This window comes from Arachis hypogaea, chromosome 2 (genome assembly GCF_003086295.3).
Source record: "Arachis hypogaea cultivar Tifrunner chromosome 2, arahy.Tifrunner.gnm2.J5K5, whole genome shotgun sequence".
In the NCBI taxonomy this organism is placed as follows: Eukaryota; Viridiplantae; Streptophyta; class Magnoliopsida; order Fabales; family Fabaceae; genus Arachis; species Arachis hypogaea.
Genome location: NC_092037.1, coordinates 88925462 through 88941114, shown reverse-complemented (window position 1 = coordinate 88941114; position 15653 = coordinate 88925462). Strand labels below are relative to the sequence as shown.

Genomic DNA, 15653 nt, shown 5'->3' with positions numbered 1-15653 from the left:
GGATGCGGGGGGATGCAACCTTATGGTGCCATGACAACGCCCCGGTAGAAAGACTTTTAGCAGTAATTGAGGGATTTAATACCGTTAGGTAATTGTGAATCAAATGACGAAAATCTATCCACCTTTCACCTATCGGAGGAATAATGACCAGGTTATACATTAAGGTGGCGCGGTACGTTAGTCACTTCGGTATTAACCCAACTCCAAAAGATTTGACAACCTAGGATCTAAATTGAAAACCAAAATAATAGAGAAAAGGTTAGTGAAACTCAAACTACGATTTTAACTACGTGATCCTAACCAAATGATTTAATTGGAAGTGAAGACATAGATAGTTAGAAAAAGAGAAGTTGCACTTTTATAGAAATTATCTCGACGAGGTTAGGAACGGTGAGCAATTGAGACCAAGTGACTAAAACCAAGGAGTATTGATTCGAAAAGAGATGACTACCCACACCTCTTTTCAGATAACTGAATCTGAATTTTGAGGACAAAATTCTTAATTTGGTGGATAGGATGTAAACCTCGCAAAATTGGCAAATAATTAACTAAAAAATTAAATTTTAATTAGAAAATTAAAAATGTAAATCTAATATTAAAATAGGATAGAACTCTTCAAAACGAGAATTTGACACCAATTTCAAAAAATTGGCCCAAGATTGGGCCGAACGGATCGAACCGGTTGAACTGGGCCCAAAATGAGCCCAAGGCCCAATTTAGCCCATTATGCCTTAAAGGAAGACAGCCCCTTCTCTCTTCAACTTCATTCACGCTGAAACATTTCAGCAAAGGGGGAAGAACATGTATTAAGTTCACAAACCATTGGCTTTGATTAAATTCCAATAACTTTTGATTCGGAGCTCTGATCGTCGCAACATTTGTAGCCACGCGTTCGCAGCGACGAGCTCTACAAAGCCCGGTACCTTTCAAGGTAAGGAAATCATAAACTCATCTTCTATTCTCTGTTCTTTAAATCTAAAATGTTAGGGTTTTTGGTGTGGTAAGATTTTGGTTAAATTGATGTTATAAGATCAAATTGACTTGAGGAATTGGTAGGCTTTGGTTTGATTGAGGCACATACAAGGTAAGGTTCATCAACCCTAGCCAATTTCAGTTCTAGTATGTTAGATTGTGAATTTTGAGTATGTATGGTGATATATGTGAAATTAGATGTATAAGTGTATATGTTGGAGCTTGAATTGTGAGCATGAATTGTGAGCATTGGAACTTTGTGGAGGTTGGATATTTGAGCTTTGATGATTTTGGGGGCTTGAGGGGCTGTGTTGGTTGTTGTTTCGCTTTGGACAACACGCGAAAATCGGCCAAGGTATGCTTTAGGTTTCGCGTATTTAATATATAATGTTCTGCGAAAACTTAGGCTAGATGACCATAGGATAAGAATGAATGTATGAGGGTGTAAATTGCTTAGTGCCTTGTTGATAACTATGAACCAAGTTGAGTATGAATTTGTTCTTTAATATTGAGAATGAAAATTTGAATGTTAAATGATGATTTAATGATGGTTGATAAAATGATATTAATGAATGTGTATAGATGATGAATTGTTGAAGGTCTTCATGATATAGTTGTGGAATTATGCATGAGAATTATTTAGAATTGAGGTATGATGGATGATGAAAGGATGTAGAGTTGTGTTGTAGTGGTATTACATATGTTGTAACTTGTTGGCTCTGCTGCGAATGTTTCAAAATGAATTTTGAAATGGAACCAATTTTAAATAATTTAGTCCTATTATTTTAACGTCATAAAATTTCAGAGTGGTTGGACTTATGGTTTTAAAGATATGAATTTTTGAAATACGATGCGTTATGCAATAAAAGCCAGATTCTGTTTTCTTAGATCAACAACTTTGAGAGTTTATAACTTCTGATTATGGATGGATATTCAGGTGCAACCAATTGGAGGTGAAAATTAATTATGTTTATCAGATGTGATTTAAATTTCAGGGCTGTCCATATTTTAATGAGTGAGTTATGGGACTTGGAAGAGGACATGTTCATTGGCTTTTAAAATAGAATTCTGCAGAAAGTTACTCAACTTCCAAGTTCCATAACTCCTTCATTAAAAATGATTTTGACTTGAAACCAATTGGAAAAGAAACCTGGATATGTTAAGTTGAACCATATTAATTTTTAAGGCTATTGAATTTGATTATTTTATATGGAATTTTAGATATCATATGCTGCTGCTGTTTTCTGGTTTCAAAGCACTGTAGAGTAGTTAGCAATTCTCCTCTGTTCTTGAGGCTAGTTAAATCAGAAAATTATGATTTTTGGGTTTTTAGAAATCTTATTCCGAGTTGAACGTCTGGATATAAAGTTTGCCCAATTCCGAGTTCATTTGTTATATTAAAAACAGAAAAGAAAATAGAGTGTCGAGGATGTCTTACTGATAGTCATGGGTCCGAAAGTCAAAGATTAATCTTCGTATTATGTGATTGATTTAATGTTAGAATTGTAAGAATCAAGACTTTTGAAAAGTCTTATTTTAAACTAATCCCAAATTATATATTTATTTATAGTTTTAGTTTTAGAAATTATTCTTATTGAAAATAATTAAAGGCAATTAATTGGATTTGAAACAAATTAAGGTTTTTAGCCAAATTCTATACCTATGAATTATTTTCCTATTTATGATTTAAAGTTCTAGAAATTTGAAAATAATGAGGTTTGGCTATTTAAATTAGAATTTTTTTAATTTTATAATTATTGAATTATTTTCTATATTTAAATTATAAAGTTAGTAGTTAGAAAATAATAAAAATTTTATATGATTCGATTTTAGATACTTTATATTTATATCATTTAATACTTTAAGTTAAAAGTAAAAAAAATTAATTATATTACCATATATTTTCAATTAGAGTAATTGATTGAGAATCAATTAGTATTATTATACAACAAATAATATTTTAAAATAATTTTAAAGATTTAATTGAATTTCAAATTACGACGGTAAGTTTTAATTTAATTAAAATAAACCTAAATTAATCCTAAAATTCCCAAAAAGCCTAACCCTAACCCAATTATACTTAAAATCACTCCCTGCACCCAAATGAAAACCCTAGCCCCTATCATTTTCCTTCCCTTCCGCAAACACAAACACTATACAAAAGCAACCTCAAACAAAAAGAAAGAAAGAAAACGTTGAGGGAGCTCAAGGAAAAATGGAGAACAGAGAGGGAGACAGAGGACGAGGGAGAAGAGAGAGGGAGGAACGGTGCCGCAGGACTTGGTGCCGCCGCTGCCATCACGTCGTTTGGAGAGGAAGAGTCGCGTCTGAGAGAGGGAGAACCAGGAGGAGCGTCGCGCAAGAGGGAGGTGACTCCTTGTTGTCACGGTGCTTCCATGGCCACCGACGCGCCGCCGTTTGAGTCGCGAATAGGGGAACGCGCGCGAAGGAAACCGTCGCGGAGCTGCCATCGCCGCCGTGTTGATGGGCTTGCCGTCATTCAGCTCGTGCGGCTGCTGCGTGTCGGAGCTCCTCGCCGCCGCTGCTAGCGCTGGAAACCACCTTTCAAGCCTGTATCTGTTGGTAAGCCCCAACCCTACTTCAGCTTCTTCATCTATTAAGTTTACCTTATCGTGAGAGTTGTTGCTGCTGTTGGATTTGCCGCAGGGAGGAGTCCGAGCAAGAAAAGGAAGAAGGTGGCGATGGATACCTCCGATGCTGCTGCTGTTACTATCGGTGTTCCGGAGCTTGTAGTTACTGCCGTTTTTAGTGATGAACCTGGTTGTGTCCTTGTTGCTGATTGATTGTAGTGAGAGACGTTTTAGCCATTACTTTTCATCCTGGTAAGTTATGGGTAAGGTCGCTTTGATTCTTCTTTGTGCCATTTTATTTATGCAGCTAGTTTTGATTCGTTTTATTTACCAGAGTCACTATTGTCATATCTCGGTGCTGCTGCCCTTGTTTGGAACTACTGAGTGTTGTCTCCAGTAGCACTATTCTTCCTATTTTGATTTCAACTCCTTTAATTCTGAAATTTATAATGTTTTTGCCTTTATCCTACTGCTATTTGGTTTTCTTGTGCTACCCTTACTCTAATTACAGAAATATGTTTCCATTCTAGCCATCGTTGATTTATCTATTGCAAAGTCATAATTGATAATGGAGCTGCTAAGATCGCTGCTGCTGCCGTGAATTGGGGATAAAGGGGATTATTGAGTTAAATTCTGCGATTGATACATCGAGGTATGGGTTTTTCCTAAAATTTATTTTACATTACAGAGTTGTTATAAATAGATATTAATGTGAGAAACATATACTTGTGATTATGATTGTCTTATAAATGTGGTTGTTTGCTGGACTGAATGACTAATTGCTTGATTGTTTGAGTAGTTTGTGATTGCTGAAAAGAAATTAGTTTGAAAGGTTATTTAGTTGATTATTATGAAAAAATGGCTTTCTTGGTTTTGAAGCTATTTTTGATAATGTAAATGAATCAGCTTTAGAAATGATTTGGAATATGAAACTGAATTAATTTTGGAAACGGTTTAATTTTGAGTTAGTCTGACTTTATAAATGATTTAGTATTTGAGCTGGTTTGACTCTAAAAAGAGATTTATTATTGGCACTGATTCACTTTGAAAACAATTTGATATTGGAACTGGTTGAATCTTGGAAATGAATGAGATTTGGGAATGGTTGAGAAAAAGGTTTGAGAAATGTTTGGATGGGACCCGAAAAGGGGTGGCAGAATCCGAGTTTTAGAGGAGATGTTGCCGAAATTTTATAAAATTAGAAGTTTCATTTGAAGTAGTTATTTTAAAATATTTAATTTTAAGTATTACATGATTTAAGATTACTTCATTTATCAAAGGAAGAGTTATGTTTTGGATTGGGAATTATTAGTGAACGGAATGAAAAGAAGAACGATGAAGATTTTCTTTGAAATATAGTTTTTGAATGAATTTGGAAATGAGATTTGGATTGACGAATGATTATGATGTTGAGAATGTTGAGATACTCTGTTGACCCTACGACGTAAGTGTGACCGAACACTATATAAATTCCCGAGAATGTAACCTCCATTGAGCAATATTGATTATTTGAGAAAAAGCTATGCATAGACTCTTGGGGATGCACGTCGGGGACAGTCTAAGTTCAATTCAGACTTGTCTAGTTGGCTGGATAACCAACGGATGAGCCTCATCAGCCATAGAACAGGCATGCATCATATGCATTTGTATGCTTTGTTTGGGTTTGAACTTGTTTTGGTTTGCCTAATTGCTAAACTGTTCTTAACTGCTACTTGAACTATTTGCTATAACTGCTACCTAAACATGTGCCTTCCTTGTCTGTCTTGCCTGTGTTTGTCCTGGCGTGCCACATTTGAGAATGAACTTTGGTGCTGAATTAATGATTGTGTTGTTTGATTGCGTGGCTTGTTTCTGATTGAGATTTTCTTATAAAGAAGGAAATGTTTCGAATTTCTGAAAGATTAAACATTGTTTCTTTGAAAAGGTTTTGAACGATTACCTATTGGTTTTTAAAAGATTCATAAGGCAATGATAATCACTAAGTTTGAAAACAGTTTTCTTATTAAATATCTTCTTATGAAAACTTTGAAACTCCGTGGTGAGACCGTGTGGTTAGGTTCTCACCCCCTACAGCTTTACCTTTTCAGGAACCGGATGAAGAAGCATTATGAAGAGTTATCATGTGTTTGGTTTATATGTTGTTGTATTAATTAGATTATTTTCTTCCCTCGTCTTTGTTATTACAATTTTATAAGAGGGATAGGAGTTGTATGTTTTATATGTATATATTATATTATAAGATATTATGTAAGGAGTCTTGTATATGAATCTATGCCCGCTTGTTTTTTTTTTAAGATAAAGTATTTATTTTTCGGTTTTAAAAGAAATTAGCGTGTCGAGTCACAGGCTCTTATTTTAATATTAAATATATAAAATAGCCGTAATACTCCTTGCTATCAGAGTGGCACAGCCGAAAGCATGACATTCTGGTAGTGAGGGTGTTACAAGAATTGGTTTGGTCGGGACCTGGAAAGGGTAAACGTGTTGAATTATAAGAGAATGATTTGAAAGCTAAATGAATACATATTGCTATGGCTATAAAGAACGAATGTAAGGAAATGATGATGATAAGTGATGAGATTTGAGAATGATTGTGTGTGACTGAAATGGTCAATATGGCAAGTTGAGGACGGAAGTTCCCTTTCTTGTCGTGATGCAGATGTGGGAAAGGTAGAAAGGCACTCTCCTTCGTATTGTTTCTCCCACATTCTTCCTAGTTGCAAGGTGGAAAGGAACACTCCTTCAATGTGGAAAGGCACTCTCCTTCGTGAAACCTCCAGGAGTAGATGGAAAGGCACTCTCCTTCATTTATGATCCTCCTAGAGATGCGCAACCTAGAGACCAATGTCTGGGTTAGCTACCAGATGTGTCGGGTTCTGGCAAAGTAACCAACACGTGAGCTCACGGCCAATAGGATAGACATTCATCATATGCATATGTGTGCTTTGTTTGCTATGCCTTAATTGGGAATGCCTAATTGATTATATTCTGCTAATTGTTGTAGTTGTTACTTGAACTACTTGTTTTCTACCTGTGCTTGCCTTGTCTGTTTGTTTTGTTTATGCGAATCATCAGAGATGTAGGTACGGAGGAAAGATGGAAATGTTAGAGTTAAGGTTAAAGTTTAAGCTAGGTTTAGAATTCCCTAGAAGACCACCCTTTTTATGATTTTTGTTTAGTAATTTAAGCTTTATAATTTGAGAGTCGGCGTTCTAGGATTGCCTCTGGCATTCTCATGACCTTATATATTATGTGCGTGGCGCCTTTACCATGCTGAGAACCTTCAGTTCTCATCCCATACTGTGTTGTTGTTTTCAGATGCAGGTCGAGCGGCATCTCGGTAAGCGTCTGAAGTTTCTGCGACGAAGTGGTTTACTTTGGAATCCCCTTTTGTTACTTTGATATATATATATATATATATATATATATATATATATATATATATATATATATATATATAGTTTCTCCTCTTGTATGTAAGAATACTTTGTTTATGTACCTCTTAGAGGTTTTTTGGAGAACTAGGGTTTTGAACATGTTCTTTTGGGTTATTATTATGTATATATATGTACTATATGTTCTCCGGCCAGCCTTAACTTCGCAAGCTGGATTAGGAGCTTGTTATTTTGTATTATTGACCCTCTACTCGTGTCATCTGTATATATTTGTTGTTGAGCTTTAGTTTTCTTCTCATGCAAGTAACCATATTTGTTGTTGAGCTTTAGTTTTCTTCTCATGCAAGTAACCACATTTTCTGAGGGTTGCACTTTTTGATTTTGCGATTTTGTTTTACCTATCTTTCAAGACTCCTAGTATATTATCTCTTATTATTATTATTATATATATTTTACTTTTAGAGGTCATAATACCTTGCCACCTCAATTTTATGACTTAAGCATAAGACTCTGTGTGGTAGGGTGTTACAAATTGTAATAACAGAAAATTTTGAATTGTGTAGTAAAAATTTTTTGTACTATATTCATAAGTTTTTATGCTATGTGCAAAAATTTTTATGTTCTATTAATAATTTTTTGTATATTTTAACAAAACTTTTTGTGTTATGTCGACAAAAAGAAACACGGAAGAAAAGAAAATAAGTATACAAATGTTATGTGAATGATTTTTGTTTGACTTGAACCAACTTAATTATACTTAATTATTAAAACTTAATTATACTTAATTATTAAAACTGCTTATACAAGTAGCATCACTGGATTTCTAAAATATGATTTAATCAAAAAAATAATTTTACTATATATAATCCAAATATAACTATCGGTTGTCTTTACCTTTGCAAAAAGTAATTTTACTTAAAAAATCTATACTCAAACTTTTTGCGAAAATGCATCGATCAGAGTTAAATGATTTAATTAATTTAAACCCATATAACGAACATGTTGTTGATATAGTTTGCAAAGTGACATGACTAAGTTTATTTGGAAAGTTTTGATGATAAAAGAGAGAAATTGAGGCACAACTGGAAGAGATTTTGTTGATTCACTTGGTGAGTTTCATGGAATTTCATTTTTGGTTTAACTAAATAGATGTATAAAACATTTTGGTTGTATATTTATGGATATGTAGCTTAGCAAATCATTTTGGTAATGATTACAGGATGACAATAAAAGTAAGAAGGATCTTGTAGAAATTTATGAGGTCTGTATTGCTTTTTGCTATTTTCAATTCTTAATGCCTTGACATAAAAAATTGACCATTAGTTACTGTTTTTGCTTATGAACAGCAAGAGTGTGTTGAGAAGAAAGACTTCACTTCTACACCATTGTCATTTAGAGATGAACAGAACAGTACAACAGGTGAAAGTTTCAATTGCTTTGCATTATTTTCTGCTTCCATTACTTTGTAATTTTTTCTTTTTTTCTGAATTTTGATGTATTCTTTTTTTTTGTTTTCCATGGTATCCCTTGTCACTCTCTTTCTTCTTTTTTCCTTTTTTTTTCAATTAAAAAGCTGCCTTAATTTTTGGTTAAATTACACAGTTAGTTCCTACACTTTCAGTAAAATTGCAAATTAGTCCCTACACTTTAAAAGTTTATAATTGAGTCCCTAAAGAGAATTAAAATTTACAATTTAGTCCCTACCATTCAAAAAGTGTTTGATTTAATAGAATATTCTCAACATATTCTCTATTTTAAACATGTAAGCTGCACATGTTTGATAACAGGGACCAATTTGCAATTTTAGTGAAAGTATGGGGACCAACCGTGTAATTTAACTATTTGAAAATGACCAAAAACTCCCTAGACTATCTAAACCCACCTCGCTCCTCTCCAGCTCTCTGACTCTCACTTTCTCACTTTCCGAATCGATACCCCAACTCCAACACTCTCTGTCTCTTACCTCTATGGGTGTTCAAATCCAAACCGATCTAAATTAAACCGCTCATCCAATCCAATCTAAACTGAAAATCGATTGAAACCGCACTAATTCGGGTTTGGTTGGATTTTAATTTTTGCAAACCGCTAGATCAGATCGGATTTCGGATCTACTTTCACAACCGATCCAATCCAATCCAAACCACACAATGTGTTATAATATTATTGTTTTATTATTATATTTATAATTATACTTATAACATATTCAATCTGTTATACATTTTTATATTTTTCATGTATTATTATTTAATAAATATTTTATGTTCAAAATGTGATTTATTTATTTTAACTAACCTATAATTTTATTTCTATTGTTATGTTATCGTTAGTTTTTTAAGATATTGTTAAGACTTGTTATGTCATTGTTGGTTATTTAAAATTTGATGTTGAGACTTGTTATATACATAATTTTTTTAATTTACAAAACTGCAAATTCAATCCAATCCAAACTGCTCAAAATTGGATAAGATTGGATCAGATTTTTTAAAAAAATCATCCAATCCAAACCGCACCGCGAACACCCCTACTCACCTCGATTCACCGTTGTCATGCCGGATCCACCGCATTTGTGCTCACGGGTCGGGTCTCGCCTCTTTCCTCCAACTCACCTCTCTCATCCAACGACTTTTTCTTCTCTTCCAATCCCGATACTGAACACCGATAAATGAAAGAGAACAATTCCAATCCCAAACATGCTCAAAGCAAACAATTCAATGTCTAAGAAAAAAATAACAACAAATCAACATAAAAATAGTAACTCAATTTATCGGTGAATCCGATGCGCGGCGACGGAAGCGAGAGGCACGTCAATGGTGAGCCGAGGTGATAAAGAGCACTGGGGTTGGGGTTGGGGTACCATTTTGTAAAGTGAGAAAGTGAGAGTGAGAGAGCTGGGGAGGGGCGGGGTGGGTTCAGATAGCTTAGGGAGTTTTTGGTCATTTTCAAATAGTTAAATTACACGGTTGGTCCTTATACTTTCACTAAAATTGCAAATTGGTCCCTATTGTCAAACATGTGCAGCTCACATGTTTAAAATAGGAATATGCTGAGAATATTCTATTAAATCAAATACTTTTTGAGCAGCGGGGACTAAATTACAAATTTTAATTTTCTTTATGGACTCAATTATAAACTTTTAAAGTGTAGGGACTAAGTTGCAATTTCACTAAAGTGTAGGGACCAACTGTATAATTTAACCTTAATTTTTTACTCAATTTTGACTAGTGGAGACTCCTGTAGAAAAATTTAGAATATCTTAATCACTGCATAATTTAATTTCAATTTAGAATATCTAAAAATTTTAATAGTTAGTGACTAGGGAGAGTGACATATTTGATTTATTAACACTGTAAAATGATATCATATTATCTTGTAAGTTGATGCATTTGGCTCTATATTTCTCATATATCTGTGTGGTTTTGATTTTGAAATTTTGTTGTTTCCAGTGCAAGATATGGAGTATGCATTTTGGGCTCACGAGTACTTATCGACGGAAATATTCAAAGGGGAACCAAAGAGGTGTGAAGGGTTCAGATTCAGGAAGACAATACTGACTGAGAAGATAGATATAGGGCCGGACGAAGTGTGAGTGATGATGGAAGAACTTGCAGCTGATTTAGAAAGGGTTTGCATTAAGAATGAAGTTTCAGAGTCATTTTTTAAGATGTTTCACCGATTATAATATCATGCAAATAATTCATGAAAATTAATAAAAAAAATTAATTTTTTTTATATTTTCTTATTTTCTCCATTTTTTATTAATTTGACAAAGGAATAGGCCACGCTTTGAAAGCATGGCAAAAGGTTCTAGCGGGCAAGCCACGCCTTAAAAGTGTGGCCATATCTCTCACTCTTGGCATGCTTTAAAGGCGTGGCCATATCTCTCAATCTTGGCACGCTTTAAACGCGTGACCATATCTCTCTCTCTTGGCACGCTTTAAAAGCGTGGCCATATCTGGCATATATGCTATACATTTACGCGTGGCGATCTTTAAAAGTGTGGCAAAAAATAAAGCGTGGTGATAGGTCAACAAAAGCGTGGCGATAGTGCAACCGATACGCATGCACATGTGAGCCTTTCAAAAGCGTGCCAATAGCTCAAAACGCGTGGCAAAAAGCTATCGCCATGCTTTTTTTAACCTTTCGCCACGCTTTAAAAGTATGGCAAAATCAATATTTTCTTGTAGTGCAAAGAAAATCAGAACCAATAAAGATGTTAGCAAAATGTTGCAGTGAAAAAAAAAATTATATCCTAACATTCATTAAAAAAGAGAACAAAAATAGTTATCAAGTACTAAACACATCCCTTGACAAAACACGATTAGAGTAATGACTAATGAGTGATAAGAAAATTACAACTAACACATACACTGTAAGAAAAAATTGCATCTTATTATAAATTATTCAAGTGTATACAGCTGACAAATATCAGAGCTATAACTAACTAAACAAGCACACATGAATAAGTTCAGCAAATTCAAGCAAAACAAAACCAAATGAACCTCAATTAAACTAAGAAATGAACCGAAATTACTTAATAAACCAAAATAACTTCATGAAACGAAACTAAATGAACCTTAATTAAAATGCACCACAACTACTGCAGTTTCATTCGATGTCATAGTTATAGAGAGAGAAAAACAAGAAAAAATTGAATTAGAGAAACTCGATCTATTAAATAAACCAACTCAATCCACTAAATCCTAAACTAAACTAGTAGAAATGCGAGAAATGCAAGAAATGTGAAGGAGAAAATTGAACATAATGAACAAGTAGTTTTATTAGTATCTTAAGGAATCTATATTATTCTATTTTTGTGTTTTTTTTATGATCTCAAACGCAACACTGAATTTTCCTGTAGTTTTTTGAAAGAATTTTTTGAGAGATTTTGAGAGAGTTTCAAATTTCCTTATTATTGCAATTTTGAGTAGAAGATATAAATGATTTTTCATATTAGAATTCGAAGCAAGAGGTAATGTATGTTTGGGGTTTTGGGTACATACTCCACGCTCATTCAGTAAGAACGATTTTCATTGGTATTAGACCTACTTAATTAGATTTAAATGACAATAAAACTTGAATATATAGTAGATCTAAAATTTTATATATGTATGGATCATTCTAATAAAAATTAGAACTTTTGAGTTATCAAATCTTGTTATACTTGTTATATGCGCCACTTTTTTGTTTTTTTCTTCTACGGTATATTGCTTTTATCGTCTTCTTTCTTTTGCGCATTTTTTTCTTTGTGTATCGTCGTCTTCTACTCTTGTACCTTTTATTTTTTTATTTCTTTATGTATTTTAAAAATTTTATGAGAAAAAGAATAAATAAGAGCAACAAAAAAAAAAGAAAAAAAAGAAGAAATGTATTTTTAAAAAAAATTTGTAACGCTACAAATTTTTTTTTAAATAAACACAAATATTTTAAGAGAAACATATAAAACAAACGTATAAATTTATTAGAGATAATAATATATAAAGTTTGTGACGATAAATACATAATTTTTTTAAAGATAAATTTTTAAGAGAAATATAAAAAATAATAAACACATAACTTTTGTCTATAATAAATACAAAACTTTTATGACGATAAATAAATAAAAAATTTAAAAGTAAACGCACAACTTTTTGAAGAGAAATATAAGAAGCAAACGTAGAAATTTATTAATGATAAACGTATAAATTTTTTTACAATAAACATAGAAAATTTTAAAAGTAAACACAACAAATTTTTTTAAAAGAAATATAGGGGAAAAAACACAAACTTTTTGACAATAACTTCAAAAAAATTTTAATGATAAATACAAAATTTTTAAAGCAACCACACAGAAAAACATAAGAAAACACTACAATCTTCAATGTAAACACACAAATCTTTTAAGAGAAAAAGAAATAAATACCGAAATTTATCAGTGATAATCACATAAATTTTTTAAATGTAGACACATAAATCTTTTAAGAGAAACATTGTAAGCAAATACATAATTTTATGACGATAAACACGAAATAGTTTAGGTGTTGTTCAAGCTACGTTTTTGTATTATCCAACTAATGTTTATATGCTTTTTCATTTGATTTTTTTATTTGTGTTATTCAATAATTAAAAAAGCGGCATCATTCAAAATAATTTTTATATTATTTTGCTTATATTTCTATTTCTTAATTAAAATTTAAGTGTTATTTTTCTATAGCATTCAATTAAAAATATGTATAATTTAAAATAATTGATGTATTATATTTCTGTACAATTTAATTTCAAAACTTGTTTGCTTGAATGAATTCCTCAATTAATAGCAAATTTCAAAGGAACAAAAAAAATGAAAAAAAGAACATTTGATTATTTGAATGAAACAAGAGAATTTGAGAATAAGAAACAGGAGAAAAAGTAGAGAGAAGGTATTGAGTATTTTAGTTTGTTCTTTATTTGTGTTTTGTACTTTGGTTTGTTTTTTATTTGTGTTGAGTATTTTTGTTTTGTTTTTGTTTCTTTTCCTAGCCTATAATAAATTCTATTTTTGTGTTTTTCAAAAAAAAAAATGGATAAGAAAAATGATATTCTTATTTTTAAAAAATTTGGTGAAATTTGGTTAAGAAAATCATTTGGTCATGTAGTAGTTTTGTGAAAATATATTAGTCATTGTAGCAACGGTTAACTCATGTAATATTAATGCATGGCTGCATACATCTTTGGTCGAGATTTTGATTTCTACTAGCGTTGATGTCCATGCGGTACGCATCAAAATACCTAAATATAATATAATGTACATTAAAAATTATATACATTCAACATCCTTGTGAAAAATTTTTTTGCAGCAGCTCTTTATAACACTAACTTCATCCCCTCTATTATGTATATCGTCCTTTAGTGTTTTACAAAGAAGAGAAGTTATGTTTATTTGAAGCATTGATCTCCATGAGTTTGGATCGATATGCACTTGAGAGGGATTACGCGAAGAGAAAGTCTAGAGTTAACACTTTTGTTAAAATCTGACCAGCATTTAATCATAAAAAAATTGAGTAATCTTACACTACTAGATATTATCTTATACCATTAAAAATATTGATAATTGCTAATTAATAATTATATATTACAGATTCTACTAGCTCCTAACACTTCTCGAAAGGAAAAATGGGAGAGAGAATTTAATTCAAAGCCTTCCCAAAAAACAAAATTCTTCAATACAAAATCCTCCATGAGTTTAGACTATTACTTACCTAGAAAAACACACACAACTAAAAATCCGACCATCATTAATAAAATCTAGTAATTATAGAATTTTTTTAAATAAATATTAAATCTATATATATATAGATGGATGTTGAAAATTTTGAATATATATATATATATTCACTAACTTTTTTAATTTTATAATAGATGAAATCATTCTCATTGCAATGTTGTCTTGAATTTCACCATCCAGAGTTATCAAATGAAGTGAGAGTAAAATAGAGGGTTCTGACATAAGAAGTTGCATCTTTTCATCGCTTAAAGACCCATTTACAAGCTACCATGAGCATTGTTGATATGTGACAAGATGTATTGAAGCAGATCTTCAGGAGAGATTATAGCTGAGAACAAGGACACGATGAAAACTATCATCACTAAATAAACCTCAAAGCACATGACTCTCTCATAATTCTAACCAAAGCAATTTGCTTCCCCACTTTTTATTATCACAATCTCTTGAGTTGATCCTTATAGTTTTGAATTATCTCGAAAAACTTTACCATTTTGACTCAATACATTTTGCAACTTTAGATTATATTAACACTATCAACATGTGAGAGGTAAGTTAACAGTGAGCTATCATAATCGAATATCAAAGTAAAAAAAGGTTAAATATTTCACCCGGAGATCTATTTTTGGAGTAATTACAAGAATTCATTTGAGATTTAAGCATTTTATGACGATTGTAAAATTATAACCTACTTGCAACTTTAATGGAGAAATTCAATTCAATTAATTTAGTGACAAAACCTACTCATAACTCAAACCATAAACATCCAAAACAGTGTTTCATTTTTTCCTTCTTAGTTGAACATAGAGTATGACACGAATAGCTTATATATGATGAGATAGAAAAGACAAAACTTTGGTAATTAAAGTTTAACTATGATGTAGAGAAGCACAGACATTGCACACGATATTTGACCACTGACGCGCAGACACACAAATTTTAAATTCTGGATACTGTATATATAAAAAATATATAGTATTTTTTTAGATAAATTGTATTTATTGATATTAAAATATAGATTAATTTCAACTATTTTATTAATATTTTTTTAATTATATAAAATATTTAAAATATTTTTATTTTAATAAATAATAATATATATTATTTCTAAACTCGTTTTAAAAATACACGTTAAAAATAAGACTGGACACGTTGACACATGATAATATTTAGATGTGTCCAAATATATCCGAAGAAGAATTTTTTATTTTTTCTTAAGACATTGTTGGATATAGAAGACCTATGTATCAACGAATGTGAATGAATATCGTGTCCAAAATATATCAAATACGTAAATATGACAACTCAGCAAAATATCTCTAATTCATAGACACAAATTTGAACATGGGTCTTCGTTACGAAAATTTTTCATAACATAAGAAAAATCATTCAAACTTTCAAAAATGTGACATTTAATATTAGGTTATAAAAATTTGATGAATTTAAACTTAGATTAAG

The 15653-nt window shown here is 31.7% G+C and overlaps 2 long non-coding RNA genes across 3 annotated transcripts; both read left to right on the top strand.

Moving 5' to 3' along the window:
- The first annotated feature begins 3067 nt into the window (after nt 1-3067).
- LOC112749978 (uncharacterized) lies at nt 3068-7244 on the top strand. 2 transcript variants are annotated; one of them, XR_003175300.3, is made up of 4 exons: nt 3068-3555; nt 3640-3815; nt 4094-4215; nt 5651-5890. It is a non-coding gene; the product is annotated as an uncharacterized lncRNA (long non-coding RNA). The 2 variants fall into 2 exon arrangements; XR_003175299.3 differs by lacking the exon at nt 5651-5890 and adding an exon at nt 6882-7244 and having other exon boundaries at nt 3078-3555.
- A 1058-nt stretch (nt 7245-8302) lies between these two features.
- LOC112719865 (uncharacterized) lies at nt 8303-10687 on the top strand. The gene is made up of 2 exons (XR_003161918.2): nt 8303-8377; nt 10402-10687. It is a non-coding gene; the product is annotated as an uncharacterized lncRNA (long non-coding RNA).
- The last annotated feature ends 4966 nt before the right edge of the window (nt 10688-15653 follow it).